The sequence below is a fragment of the Conger conger genome, chromosome 8 (genome assembly GCF_963514075.1).
Source record: "Conger conger chromosome 8, fConCon1.1, whole genome shotgun sequence".
Taxonomy (NCBI): domain Eukaryota; kingdom Metazoa; phylum Chordata; class Actinopteri; order Anguilliformes; family Congridae; genus Conger; species Conger conger.
The window spans coordinates 4,139,494-4,155,732 of record NC_083767.1 but is presented as its reverse complement, the minus strand read 5'-3'; the positions used below and the strand labels follow the sequence as shown (position 1 = coordinate 4,155,732).

General features: G+C 46.9%; 1 pseudogene; it reads right to left on the bottom strand.

The window, feature by feature from the left end:
- Window positions 1–16,239, bottom strand: part of LOC133135665 (protein Dok-7-like) — a 36,548-nt pseudogene that overhangs the window by 15,996 nt on the left and 4,313 nt on the right.

The window sequence follows — 16,239 nt, the reverse complement described above, 5'->3', positions numbered from 1 at the left end:
GGAGGAGAAGCTTCCGGAATAGGAGGAGTGGCTCGCCGTGGCGATGCCGCTGTCCGTGGAGCTCTGCCGGCCCGTCTCCTGCAGCCCCCGGGGGTGGGGGGGGGCGGGGGCGGGGGGCACACTACGCCCCTGATGGTGCCGGACGCGTTCTCGCTGCCAGGCGCCATCTCCGTGACGACAGCCTCGACGGGCGGCTCTGCAGGGGCGGGGCTTACCCACACCGCTAACCGGCTGCCCATGCTGGCATCTGATTGGCTGTCGGAAGTGTCAGAGGAGCTGGAGATGCTCCTGTCACCTGAGGCTGTTACCAGGCAACAGAGAATATCTCATTAATACAGCACGACATCACAGTCAATACCATTACCCACCAACATAATCTGTCAGTCAGAGCTAACTGTGTCACACCTGTGCTGCTCTGCTGGGTAAAAGCTTTAACTGTACCACACCTGTGCTGCTGTGCTGGGTAAAAGCTTTAACTGTACCACACCTGTGCTGCTCTGCTGGGTAAAAGCTTTAACTGTGTCACACCTGTGCTGCTCTGCTGGGTAAAAGCTTTAACTGTGTCACACCTGTGCTGCTGTGCTGGGTAAAAGCTTTAACTGTGTCACACCTGTGCTGCTCTGCTGGGTAAAAGCTTTAACTGTGTCACACCTGTGCTGCTGTGCTGGGTAAAAGCTTTAACTGTGTCACACCTGTGCTGCTCTGCTGGGTAAAAGCTTTAACTGTGTCACACCTGTGCTGCTCTTGGTAAAAGTAGTGACTGTGCCACACCTGTGCTGCTATGCTGGGGGTGATGGGAGAGCAGGCTGAGGCGTTTCTCCAGGTCCTGGGCCTCCAAGTTCAGCTGTTCCTCCAGGTACGCTGGGCTAGCACTGAGGTCTGTACAGGAAAGCAAAAACACAAAAACACTGGTCTTCAGCGTGCCAATCACTTACTCTACCTGCTCCATTCTGAATTCATGCTCATATGCTCTTAGAAAAGGGTTCTGTGGCTGGACTGCACACAGCGGGGGTGAGCAGGTCCGGTCCTGGAGGGCTGGTGCGTGTGCAGGTTCATGTTTCCACCAGTTACCCAGGCTAAATGAGCTGAACTGTCTGTGCACTCCAACACTGCTCACTGGCTCACTGCTCACTGGCATGTTCAGATTAGATCATGGTAAAACAGTTCATGCAGGGACACAGGGACAGTCTTTGGCTGTTATTCACGTGCTTTCAGGATATTTATCTTAAATGTCAGCTAGTGTAAATGTTAGGGCTAATTAAGTAAGTAAAGCTAGAAGTTGGCATGGAAACCAGAAACTGATAAAACCCTCTTTGCCCACCTCAGCCCAGAGGGGATCCCGTTTCAGTCCTTTAAGGAACCCCCTATCAAAGGGTGAAGTGGGAAAGCTCCCGACAGAGAACCCTTTAGCTAGATAGGGTTCTTCTTTGGAATCACAGGGCTCCTATTGGAACCATTTTTTTTTTTTGAGAGCGTAGGCTCCAAACTATCGGCCTGTCAAAAGGGCATCATAGACAGCACAGACATTTTATCTGAAGCACACCGTCGAAAAAAAGGGAAGGATATTAACTTTTAATTTCCTCCCCTCCCTAACCTTATTAGCTGCCATCTTACAGTGGATTCTTCACAGCAAAGAAAAGTTATTAGAAACACCTCCATTAGGTGAGTGGCTGAGAAACAATATGAGGCTAACGTATACCCATTTCCTGCAGGTCTCCACGGCGATAAGACGCAGAACAGATACCACGTATATACACAGGGTTATTGTGAGAAACTGTGTTTGGGGCTCACACACAGGTGTGGATGTGGCTCGCATTGGCCCCGCTGTTCCTCAGCGGTTCGTTTATGTTTCCGCTCCTCTGCGCTGGCGTGTGCCACATCAGCAGGACAAACTGGAGCACGGTGGGCCCCTGTGTCATTACGCTTTACACTGTGTCATTACACTGTGTCGTTATGCTGTGTCATTATGCTGTCATTACACTGTGTCGTTACGCTGTGTCATTACGCTTTACGCAGTGTCGTTACGCTGTGTCGTTACGCAGTGTCGTTACGCTGTGTCGTTACGCTGTGTCGTTACGCTGTGTCGTTACGCTGTGTCGTTACGCTGTGTCGTTACGCTGTGTCGTTACGCTGTGTCATTACACTGTGTCATCACACTGTGTCGTTACACAGTGTCGTTACGCAGTGTCATTACGCTGTATCATTACGCTGTGTCGTTACGCTGTGTCATTATGCTGTGTCGTTATGCTGTCATTACACTGTGTCATTACACTGTGTCGTTACGCAGTGTCGTTACGCTGTGTCGTTACGCTGTGTCGTTACGCAGTCATTACGCTGTGTCGTTACGCTGTGTCATTACGCTGTGTCGTTACGCTGTGTCATTACGCTGTGTCATTACGCTGTGTCGTTATGCTGTCATTACACTGTGTCGTTACGCAGTGTCGTTACGCTGTGTCGTTACGCAGTGTCGTTACGCAGTGTCGTTACGCAGTGTCGTTACGCTGTGTCATTACGCTGTGTCGTTATGCTGTCATTACACTGTGTCATTACGCTGTGTCGTTACGCTGTGTCGTTACGCAGTGTCGTTACGCAGTGTCGTTACGCAGTGTCGTAGCGCAGTGTCGTTGCGCTGTGTCGTTGCGCTGTGTCATTACGCTGTGTCGTTATGCTGTCATTATGCTGTGTCGTTACGCAGTGTCATTACGCTGTGTCATTACACTGTGTCATTACACTGTGTCATTACACTGTGTCATTACGCTGTGTCGTTACGGAGTGTCGTTACGGAGTGTCATTACGCAGTGTCGTTACGCAGTGTCGTTACGCAGTGTCGTTACGCAGTGTCGTAACGCTGTGTCGTAACGCTGTGTCATTACGCAGTGTCGTTACGCAATGTCGTTACGCAGTGTCGTTACGCAGTGTCGTTACGCTGTGTCGTTACGCTGTGTCGTTACGCAGTGTCGTTACGCAGTGTCGTTACGCAGTGTCGTTACGCTGTGTCGTTACGCTGTGTCGTTACGCAGTGTCGTTACTCTGTGTCGTTACACAGTGTCGTTACGCAGTGGTCGTTACGCAGTGGTCGTTACGCAGTGGTCGTTACGCAGTGGTCGTTACGCAGTGTCATTACGCAGTGTCGTTACGCAGTGTCGTTACGCAGTGTCGTTACGCTGTGTCATTACACTGTGTCGTTACGCTGTGTCGTTACGCAGTGTCGTTACGCAGTGTCGTTACGCAGTGTCGTTACACTGTGTCGTTACACTGTGTCGTTACGCAGTGTCGTTACGCAGTGTCGTTACGCAGTGTCGTTACGCTGTGTCGTTACGCTGTGTCGTTACGCTGTCGTTACGCTGTGTCGTTACGCTGTGTCATTACGCTGTGTCATTACGCTGTGTCATTACGCTGTGTCATTACACTGTCGTTACGCAGTGTCGTTACGCTGTGTCATTACGCTGTGTCGTTACGCTGTGTCGTTATGCTGTGTCGTTATGCTGTCATTACACTGTGTCATTACACTGTGTCGTTACGCAGTGTCGTTACGCTGTGTCATTACGCTGTGTCGTTATGCTGTCATTATGCTGTGTCGTTACGCAGTGTCGTTACGCAGTGTCGTTACGCTGTGTCATTACGCTGTGTCGTTACACTGTGTCATTACACTGTGTCATTACGCTGTGTCATTACTCTGTGTCATTACACTGTGTCGTTACACTGTGTCATTACACTGTGTCATTACACTGTGTCATTACGCTGTGTCATTACACTGTGTCGTTACGCTGTGTCATTACGCTGTGTCATTACACTGTGTCGTTACGCAGTGTCGTTACGCAGTGTCGTTACGCTGTGTCATTACGCTGTGTCGTTACGCTGTGTCGTTACGCTGTGTCGTTACGCTGTGTCGTTATGCTGTGTCGTTATGCTGTCATTACACTGTGTCATTACACTGTGTCGTTACGCTGTGTCGTTATGCTGTGTCGTTATGCTGTCATTACACTGTGTCATTACACTGTGTCGTTACGCAGTGTCGTTACGCTGTGTCATTACGCTGTGTCGTTATGCTGTCATTATGCTGTGTCGTTACGCAGTGTCGTTACGCAGTGTCGTTACGCTGTGTCATTACGCTGTGTCGTTACACTGTGTCATTACACTGTGTCATTACGCTGTGTCATTACTCTGTGTCATTACACTGTGTCGTTACACTGTGTCATTACACTGTGTCATTACACTGTGTCATTACGCTGTGTCATTACACTGTGTCGTTACGCTGTGTCATTACGCTGTGTCATTACACTGTGTCGTTACGCAGTGTCGTTACGCAGTGTCGTTACGCTGTGTCATTACGCTGTGTCGTTACGCTGTGTCGTTACGCTGTGTCGTTACGCTGTGTCGTTACGCTGTGTCGTTATGCTGTCGTTACGCAGTGTCGTTACGCAGTGTCGTTACGCTGTGTCATTACGCTGTGTCATTACACTGTGTCATTACACTGTGTCATTGCGCTGTGTCATTACGCTGTGTCGTTACGCTGTATCATTACGCTGTGTCATTACACTGTGTCGTTACGCAGTGTCATTACGCTGTGTCATTACGCTGTGTCGTTATGCTGTGTCATTATGCTGTGTCGTTATGCTGTCATTACACTGTGTCATTATGCTGTGTTGTCATGCTGTGTCATGTCGTTATGCTGTGTCATTACGCTGTGTCGTGTCATTACGCTGTGTTATTACACTGTGTCATTACACTGTGTTGTTACACTGCTCTGAGGCGGAGTGGTGTCGAGCGGGAGAGATTATATCATTTCAACAGCGCGCTGAGCAGTGGGTGTTCAGCACTCTTCCACTGTTTTAGTTACATCATGTATTTATTTGCATGCTTGTGAAAAAGGAGTCCTAATGCAAAGTTTTTTCTTCAAATAACATTGGAAAACAGATAACACTTCCTTCAAATGTGTCTCAACCTTGTGAAAAACAAATAGGACCAGCTCTATTTGGATATGGGCAATTCAGGGTATCTTTTTATACATTCTGGTTCCTTTTGTAGTTATTTAACCATGACTGATCCCCATCTAGCAGGCCTGGTATGAGACATACTGTACACATACACCAGGGCAAACTTTTTACAATAAACATTTGGACAAACTACAATCATGATTACGATTCACAACCTTGGCATTTAGCAGATGCTTTTAAACCACAGTGACTTACACAAAGTGAGTTACACAAAGTGACATACACAAAGTAACTTACACAAAGTGGAATGGAATTGGAATGGAATGGAATTCAACATAGCTAGAGGACTCAGACCTACAGCCACACGTGCTCCCAAATCCACGAGTACACTGAGCAACACACACACACACACACACTGTACACACACACACACACACACATACACACACACTGTACACACACACACATACACACTGTACACACACACACACACACACACACACTCAGACACACACACACTCAGACACACACACACACACACACACACACACACACACACACACACACACACACACACACACACACAGTGCTGCTGAAGCTCCTGGTTCGCTGGCAGGCCGGGGCCCCTGTGGGGTACAGCGCCCCGTCGCTAATCTGTCCTTTTCATTTGCCCTTCACTGGGTGAGCCATGACGCGGCATGTCAGGGCTTCTTGGAAACACCAATTAGACAGCAGTGCCCAATACCCAGTACCCAGGTGGGGGTGTGTGTGTGTGTGCGGGGGGGTCAGGCTCCCGCTGACCAGCGCTTCAGATCTCTGTAAGCACCTCCACCACGAGTGACATTCCCCGGGTGAGATACAAACACACCCGCACCCCTCTGTAATAAACGCAGACACGTTTATTATTCGTTTAAACCGCACACGGCAGCGCGGTGTGGCACTCTGTGTGGTGTGGTGAAGGAGCTGGAGCCAGGCCTGGTGGTGGAGGGGGATGGTGTGGCACTCTGTGTGGTGTGGTGAAGGAGCTGGAGACCAGGCCTGGTGGTGGAGGGGGATGGTGTGGTACTCTGTGTGGTGTAGTGAAGGAGCTGGAGCCAGGCCTGGTGGTGGAGGGGGATGGTGTGGCACTCTGTGTGGTGTGGTGAAGGAGCTGGAGCCAGGCCTGGTGGTGGAGGGGGATGGTGTGGTACTCTGTGTGGTGTAGTGAAGGAGCTGGAGCCAGGCCTGGTGGTGGAGGGGGATGGTGTGGCACTCTGTGTGGTGTGGTGAAGGAGCTGGAGCCAGGCCTGGTGGTGGAGGGGGATGAAAACGCTGTGGGATGGGGCTTTACCCATCGCTGATGAGATCTAAAGAGAACAGAACTAACAAGATGACATTCTTCCTCTCCTCCCGCCCCCCCCCCCCCCCTCCCAATGGAAAATGTTGGGCTGGAAGTCATCCCAAAGGTCAAGAGCTATCCGAATATCAATTTCCACACAAGACCCAAACTGTTTCTGTTGGATTAAACTGCCTTGGCAAGAATCTCAGGCCTTAACTCAACTATCTGTACGACTGGATCCGTTCCAAACTCTCAGATCTCAGGGGATCACAGTTAGAGAACACATTACACTTTACATAATGCAATTGCTGTTATGGGTTTTCTAGGAGAGTACATGCATGTGCCCAAAAAATATATAATTTATGATACAATAAAAAAATATTGTTTAAAGCAAATAATGAGTGCAGCTATATGTATTTTTACACAAGGGAAAGGGTCCAAAAGCTTACGATAAATAATAAAAATCACACATTCGTGTATCGTGGTTTCTGGTAATGCGAACTTCCAGGAATCGCCCCCCCCCCCTCCCTCCCTCCCTCCCTTACCCCAAGCAGCAGGGCTCTCTGGAGAGAGAGTCATAAACACTCTTATATCTCTGAGGGGGAAGGGAATACTTCATTAACCCTTAGCTGTGAGGTCACAAATAAGTGAATAGCATGTTCTTAACCCAGCATTCTAAAAAAGATGTAACAATCGCTACTGGCAACTGAAAGCAGCGGAGTTCTAGAACACTGACTTAGAATAATAAAAATAATAAAAAAACATTCCAAAAACCTACTCTTGACAGGGTCATTTCAGTGGAGTGTGACGGCTAAGTCACATCGCAGAATGAAAACTTTCGCAGGGCCAACCCCGGTTGCAATTCTGAGAGCAGCGAGCTCAAGACATGACAGCTTCCTGTCTCACACGACAAGCCGCACTTCCTGTATTAACCTGGCAGGGCCGGGCGCAGTCCAAACGGGGCTCTGCTCGGTGAGATTCCCCGAACCATGCAGTCGAACAGGAAGCTGATCCGCTCCCCCTCCACGCAGGACAGGAAGAACACACCGGCCCCTGCGAGGGAGAGAAAAAACACAAACATAGTCCAAAAAAACTCTGGAACGATCATATCTTAGTCAAGACCACGTCTTAAAGCCAGCAGATTTTTTTAGAGAGCTGATGAGAAACGACAGAACAAACGGGTAATAATTCAGCAGAAACATTGTCAAAGATAGATAGCTTTGTTTAATTATTTACCATTTGTGGTGTTCTAGTTGCCAAAACTGCGGTAATGTCAATTATGTGTGCATGAAGAAATATTCATGAAGAAATATTCATAGTCCTAATCCGGGTTGAAGCTGTACTGGACCGTCTCTCCATCTACAAAACATCACGGTGACGCCAAGAGTCACAACTGCCCCTCAAAGACCCTGGGACCTACTTCACCTTCACTCACAATCAGAGGAGAGAAAACATGTCTGGGTTTCCACAGAAACCCCCGGGCATTAAGCAGTCCTGAGGTCTACTAAACACAAACACACAACTCACAATGGACGACCAAACCACGATTGGCCAATATCGGCCAATATTTCCTCACTCTGAATTTGAAAGAAGACTGCATGTGGTTTTCAGATGCGATGATAATCACTTTCGAGGTACTTTGACAGGTCCAGGCTCATTTTTGGATGGGTAATTTACAACTGTTCCTCTGAAAAATGCTTCAGTATACAAAGGCCTTTCAGCTTTCAAACAGGCTTTCAAGCCTGATGGCACATAACTGAAGAAACTGAGAGATACACTTTTAAGCAAATAAGTCAAAAACGATTATTTGAACAGAGTCACTGTTGTCTCGACCCCAAGTACCAAAGTACCATTTGAAAGCGGGGATCCAATTATCTGAGTCATGATACTAGCAGACATTTTTACAAAGTAAACACAATTAGAGTAATATTTCTGAATAAGAAGATCAAAATGAAAATATTGTTTTCACTGAATGCTGAACTGTAAGCAATTAGTTACTGTATGGGAGCAGAAAGAGTCGACGGCAGTTTTAAATTAAATAAATAAGTCGAGAGAAAAAAAGAAGCATAAATTATTCTTGTCTAAAGAGGAGCATTTCCCCGGGAACACAGTAGAAGACAACAACATACCTGACATTTAAAAAATAACAGGAATTACTGTACATAAATGGCAATCCACAACACAAATAATGAATTAAACAGCTCAACATATTCAACCTGAGAAAGCTGCAAGTCATTCACATGTCAAAAAGCACTTAAATAAATAAATAAACAAGGTTTTTCAGAAAGCAGTCGTCGCTGCAGTTCATCTCAGACAAGCTACAGAGAGCACGATTCACACGAGCACTGCTCCAAAGCAATGCCGTAACCTGCCTTTCATTTCACATGAATAATTTCAACGGCAGCTCTATTAAGTGTTTATTCACAGATGCACTGCATGTGATGCAGTAACGATGTGTGTTGAAAATGTTTCGGTCGAGATATCATTTATTTCTGTGCGTCAGTGCGTATAATCATTCTTTCAGTATCCGTGCAGGGAAGCAGCCATCTTGTTTGTGTGTGTGGCTGAAGGAGTCATAACTCAGGATATCACATACAGCAGGTATGCCGCCATGCTGCCAAACCCAAACTCTGCGCCCAACACACACACATTCATTTCAATTAAATTAATCCGTAAGTCTGTCTTCCCTGCTGCGCGATGTTATCTCAAACACCTGGGCTGAAATCCTCCAGTGATCTCAAACTGCAAAGGGTAGCACGGCCCGACCTAGCAAAGAACAGAATAAGCTACCTTGCCAATATTTTATATTGATTAAATACCTTTCCTGCTGAAAATGTCATCTTAAATCAGCCTACACTAGTCAAGCTGGTTTAAGCCGTGTTTTCGTCACTTGTAGCTGGTTTTAACAGGTCAAGCAGCTGTTCATCAGCTGACCAGCCTATAGCTACACTCAGCAAGGCCACCAGTTTGAGCACCAGCTTCTGCCAGCTTATTCCAGCTAGAAGTCAGCTTTGATCGGCCACGGACCAGCTAGAACCAGCTCAGAATCCCAGCTGGTCTCGCCTGGAATCTTCAGCAGGGCTTTTAACAGGTTTAACAGTTTTTAACGGTTTTAACGGGTTTTAACGGTTTTTAACGGTTTTTAACGGTTTTTAGCGGTTTTAGCGGCCTGCGCCCGTCACGTGCCCGTGTGAGCGTGTGCGGAGCTGAAACTGCAGCGGTACGTGTGACAGTTTGGGGGTAAATCGATGCCTCATGTGGGGCGAGCTGCCAGCTCTCTCCCAGTTCACCTGCGTGGAGCCCGGCCAGCTCACTCAGCCCCTTCGGGACGGAAACGGCCATTTCTCCAGCGAGGTAATGAGTCCCAGACCAGGGAGATGTGCTCACATTCCAGCCATTAAGGATCTCTCAGATATTCCAGAGGCAAAGAAAAACACCTGTGCAGATACGGCACGGCCAGACCAAACAAATAATCTCTGAGCGATTTCCCACAATCCTCTGCGATCTCTTTCTTCTGCAGTCGCCGCAGTATCCAGCGAAGGCAGATACGCCGGCCCACGTGCCGCAGTTAGATGGCTGCACACACTCCACTGTGTGTGTGTGTGTGTGTGCGTGTGTGTGTGTGTATGTGAGAGAGAGAGTGTGTGTGAGTGTGTGTGTGTGTGTGTGTGCGTGTGTGTGTGTGTGTGAGTGTGTGTGTGTGTGAGAGAGAGAGTGTGTGTGTGAGTGTGTGTGTGAGTGTGTGTGTGAGTGTGTGTGTGTGTGAGTGTGTGCGTGTGTGTGTGAGAGAGAGAGTGTGTGTGTGTGTGTGTGTGTGTATGTGAGAGAGAGAGTGTGTGTGTGAGTGTGTGTGTGTGTGTGTGTGTGTGTGAGTGTGTGTGTGTGTGTACGTATGTGAGAGAGAGAGTGTGTGTGTGTGAGTGTGTGTGTGAGTGTGTGTGTGAGTGTGTGTGTGAGTGTGTGTGTGTGTGTGTGTGAGTGTGTGCGTGTGTGTGTGAGAGAGAGAGTGTGTGTGTGTGTGTGTGTGTACGTATGTGAGAGAGTGTGTGTGTGTGTGTGTGAGTGTGTGCGTGTGTGTGTGAGAGAGAGAGAGTGTGTGTGTGTGTGTGTGTGTGTGTGTGTACGTATGTGAGAGAGAGAGTGTGTGTGTGAGTGTGTGCGTGTGTGTGAGTGTGTGCGTGTGTGTACCGTTATCAACGGAGTACATACAAAGATACTCTGCAAGTCTGCAGAAAAGTCCTACGTCCACAGAAGCTCCTTAACTGACCCCCCATTCTACAGATACACCCTCCACATTCCATATACCCAAAGGATCATGGGAAGGGTCAGAGGTCACTGTTAGTGCACACACGGACGACCTTGCAGCCCTATGTCTCAAAGCGATCGTGACTCATAACCTCACAGTGCTGGTGCAGACAGGTCCCCCGTGGTTCATACAGTAAAACAGGCAGAACTCTAACAGGAGGCAGCTGCCTTGCACACGTTACCCCCAGTGGACCCAACAGTCACGCAGTCAGCCACCATTTCCTCCAGCTCTCAACATCTCCAGGCCATTCAGTCGAGCTGTTAGGAGGAGGCCACAGCTGTGGACTCAACAGCAGCCACAGATCACCGCAACACCCCGCTTTCTCCGACTGGCCCGGTGAATCAAGGAATGACGAGAACACGGAATGACGCAAACAGGGAATGACGCAAACAGGGAATGACGCAAACACGGAATGACATGGAACACGGAATCACGCCAACGCATTGCCATTGAACAATGCCTGTCTAGACATTTAGGACATTCCAATTTATCCTTCAGCGTGGGAACACCGGGCCAATGTGGATATAAAATAGACAGACGGCAGCAATGGAAATAATTACTATTCTCAATGCAAAGCAGTTTGAGCCTTTTACATTGTAAAGAAACAAAAAATAACAATAATTTTAGTCTTAGATTCAGACTTAAAATCTTATTTCCTTAACCTTATTGCTAAAAAAAAAAAAAAGAAAATATTGGCAATGAGGTACAGTAAGACTTTAGTCTTTTATCCGTGGCCCTGTTTGCCCTCCTCAGCACGGCTACGTGCAGACGTACACACACAGTGAGGAAATTCGAGATCCCAGAGTGCTAACCCTGCCACCCCATCCAGCTGCTCCGTCGTTATGAGGGAATAAATTAGGTTTCAGACGCAGAACCGCTCAAACGGATGCCTACTGGGGGAGCTGTCACCAGCGCAGTGACAGTGACCTCCCAGCACTGCCCGGCTAACACAAAACATTCCCACAATGCTGCTGCAATGTGGCAAAAACACTGTCAGGACATTTTGTGTTTGTTGGGAAGTCAGCTCTGGTGACACACAAATCTCTTTCAGCCTCACTCTGCCCAGAGTTAATTCAACTCTAACAGAGCACATATGAGGCCAATTGGGACCAGATGTACTCTCTAAGAGTTCAATTTACACGGCTCATTTTACTGTGTGCACACACGCATAACAGAACCCCAACTTACTGACTGCCTTTTACGGGAAAGTGTTTGACTAGCATACAGTTTCTCAGCCATATTTCCCAGGAAACTGGAGTAAATATGACTTTCATAACTTTCATACGCAACAAGTATTCTTTTCGAGAAGTCATGGAGACGGTCCCATGGGTGACTTCTCTGGGATGCTGGACCAGATGCTGCTCCAACACACAGCTACAGAAAACTCAGCTTGTGAATTCAGGATAATCGGACACACAGCTACAGAAAGCACAGCTCGTAAATTCAGGATAATCGGACACACAGCTACAGAAAGCACAGCTCGTACACTCAGGCTAATCTGACACACAGCTCCTACACTCAGGCTAATCTGACACACAGCTCCTACACTCAGGCTAATCTGACACACAGCTCATACACTCAGGCTAATCTGACACACAGCTCCTACACTCAGGCTAATCTGACACACAGCTCGTACACTCAGGCTAATCTGACACACAGCTCGTACACTCAGGCTAATCTGACACACAGCTCGTACACTCAGGCTAATCTGACACACAGCTCCTACACTCAGGCTAATCTGATGGTGTTTACACATTCTGTCATCCTTTTACTGAAACAGAGTAAGAGTTCAGCTGCATTTCATTTACTTGGACGTATTTGGAATGGAAACAAAACACGTTTCACTCTACTCATCTTGAGGATTTTCCTGGTATATTTATAGACCCTATCAGAGTTATGTAACGCAATCCTTCAGCCCTCAGGGTTATTTCTGTAGCTCCATGGCCTCTGTAATTACACGTGGTTTAAAGATAGAACAGGGGATTACAGGGCGATATATTTATCAAGAAATAAGACAGGAATCAATTCTGAACGTGAAAGGCATTTTCAAGAACGTGAAATGGGCATTAAAATATTAATTTAGCTGGTGTTTGTTTCAAAACAAGCAGAACAATCTGACATTATACAGCCATGGAAAACAAAACTCATTACTTTGCAGTGACAAAAAAATAAATAATTTAAAAGGCACTTTCCTCATAACAGGACCAAATCGAGATACTGTAAGTCACAGAAGGAAGGTTTTACATATGTGCATGTTCATAAGTGTTCATGTTCATATTTATGTATCATAAGTATCACTGTTCATGAGTGTTATTGATTTGGTTGTTCTGTTTCTATGATGAACAGTAAAACAGCTTTTAACATCTGCTTTGTGAAAAACAGATATTTTTCCAAAGAGGAAAATACTGCAGCACTAAAAATACATAGACTTAAGTAATGTCAAACATGATTCACTCAGTATACCAATTTATTTAATAAATAATCTGCCCAACAGTATAACTCGTTCAAAAAGGGAAAATGAACAAAAATAAATCCTCAGAAAATAATAAATTAAATGGCTGTCCGGTGACCACAGTGGTCTACACAGCACCTCAGAATTCTCTCTCTCGATCGGGGGACTGAACCCCAGGCCTGGGGGGCCACAGTCTCTCAGGTCTTCGTGGTTTCCTTCTGATCAGTGGCCATTTTAGGCCTTAGAAACGAGGTGTGTGGACTCTTTTGGACACTGAAGCGCATGCACACGCTGAAGTCTCAGTGGCCCTCTGGGATTTGAGTTTGAGATGATGGCTGTAGATGCTGTCAGGTGACAGGAAGCCCTGAACAAAGAATTGCAAATCCCCAAAAACTCCCAAAACTCCTCAAACGTCACTGCAGTGCTGCAAACTCTCAAAGCAAATCAGCTAAATCTACACGGACAAAATGTTTCTGCATTTAACAGAAGGGAACAGAAGATCCACACACTCGGCTCCTTCAGCACGGTTCCGAGGCTCGAAATTCACTCCATGTGCGCCGCAGATTGCCTCATCGGCCTGTTAAAGTCTATTTCTGAACGCGTTCAGCGAGACGTGGGGCATCCTCTCTGAGGACAGCCTCAGGTCCAGTTTCCTGACAGGCCTCTGTGGTGTTTTAGGAAGCGGTGGGTCATATGTCTCACATACGGCCGGCTAAGACGCCTCTTAAGAACCATCGTAAATGGAGAGAGGGCCCAGGAGAACTACACAGGTTTCCGTTTTGAGCATAACCTTCTGTCAGGGCCCGATGCATTTAGTGATCTTGCCTTTTTGCTAAACAGTTCCACTGCCATCAGGAATATATCGCACACTGAAACGGCCACACTGACGTTCTTGTCACGCATCTTGTGCCTGTTAGTGTTGAGACAGCTGTCCAGGGGAAAGAGTTTCTTCCACTTGTGTCCCGTGGCCGTGTTTATACTGATAAAACCAGACAACCAGCAGACTGCGTCATCTGCTTGAGGGGGAGGGCGGGGTTATCGGCTGACAGGAAACGGTTGTAAAGGTTTCGTTATGCATACTTGAGTGACATCACATAAAACTGCTATTAACGGTGGGTACTGCCGAATCAGTTCCATACACATTCCCCCTTTTACGGTTGCTGCGCTTAACTACATCAATTACACGTCTTTTAGAAAATATTTTCCACTGTCTACACGGTGCCTGGAGTAGTAAACGACGGTGATTTGATTCTGTAATTTATGAAAATAGCCGTCAAGGCATGCTTCAGTTAGCTATCTGCTGAATACGCTGACAGAAATGTTTCCAGTCATAGACAGCTCATGTGAAATCAACCACCTAGTTACTGACCTCAATTTTGGCCGAACCACAGTGTGGATTTTAAGCAAGGTGCTCAACTCTGCACTTCCAAACGGTCAACGATGGCTTTGCTTCACGGTACTTTGAGTGGAAAAGCGGACACCAGACACCAGATTATGATTAAAAGAGTAAGTAACAACCCGAGCGAGATCACAGCTGGCACAACGCCTCCTCCTTCTGAAGGGATCCTCTCTCAGGTCTGACGGAGCAGCCTATGTTTTTATCTCGCCGTCCCGAGGGAACCGCATGAACGCTACGCAGCGACAGCAGCCGACAAACAGGACGTATGGGAACCCGTTCTCAAAGAGAATCCACGACTATCATTTACGGCCCAACGGTCAAAACCGGGCTGTGTTTTTGAGGCTAATTTCCTGGCCTGGTTGAGAGACGGCGCTCACTTGCGCCCCCTGTGGCTGACCGCAGTACACACCTCTCGCTCGCGTGCTTCAGCCACCGCTTTCAGTGTAAAACCAACGGTAACAACAGGGTAAAAATACAGTCAACATTTTTCCCAAATTTTTCCCACTTTGTAGGACGAATCAGCGACAGATTCACAGTCTCTCACACGCTTGTCTCTGGCTCCACGCTGTACAAGGAGGCACTGCTGGCCCTAGTAAACTTGACTTCTGCAGTCTCAAAATGCTTTTCACAAGCCTATGGGTAGCCAGAGGCTGACCTAACAGGCACTCGGTCCACATGTTTCCTATAGACTATGGTTACTGCTAGTCTGCGCTGAACAAACGCGGAACAACGCGACGTAAACTCAACTCACAGTAGCCGCACCGCGTTCCCCCCTCAAAGACGAATCCGTTTGGTACGGCCCCGTATCTGCGCAGGTCCGGGAGATTCCACTGCCCGATGACGGCGGGGGGGAAGTCCCGGGTGATCACCAGCAGGCTGTTACACAGGTGGAGGGTTGCAGGCCCACTCTCCAGCTTTGTGCCCGGCAGAACGCCAACGCCGAACCTGTGGACTGGAGGGAGGGGAAAACACAAGCCTGTTAATAACTGCAACATCAAATACCTGCATTTGGTAACTACAATATCAAATACCTGCATTTGGTTACTGCAATATCAAATTCTTGCATTTGATTACTGCAATATCAAATACCTGCATTTGGTAACTACAATATCAAATACCTGCATTTGGGAACTACAATATCAAATACCTGCAATTGGTTACTGCAATATCAAATACCTGCATTTGATTACTGCAATATCAAATACCTGCATTTGATTACTGCAATATCAAATACTTGCATTTGGTAACTACAATATCAAATACCTGCATTTGGTTACTGCAATATCAAATACCTGCATTTGGTTACTGCAATATCAAATACCTGCATTTGTTGCATGTACTCAAAAAATGTAAAAATGAAAGTAGAAAACTAACTTTGTTAAAAAACATACATTCAGTCAAACATCCAGAGTGATTATGTTTCACTGCACAAGAAGAACATAAGAATAATGTTATTGAATGAGGATTTAGTGTTAAAAAAAACCCAGCCAAGACAATTCAAGAAATATAAATTATATAAATGTGACCCAAAAAACATTCAAATAAATCAAAATAATGTCAAATTGTCATGGAAGGTAAAGCAGGGCAGCTGGGTGTTCATTTGTGCCTCTGTGTGTGGCACAATAATTCAGCATAAAACTGTCAAACAGGCATTTCCCGCACAAACCCCAATTTTTTAAAATGTGCAGTGTGAAGTTGTTGTTGAAGGTGATCACTGTTTGCGCATCATTAATCACGTGTAAATCAGCGGGGAGACCATGCGCTGGACGGGGCAGGGCCTGCTGTCGGACGGGGGAGATCGATGGCATTAACAATAATGAAACCTTC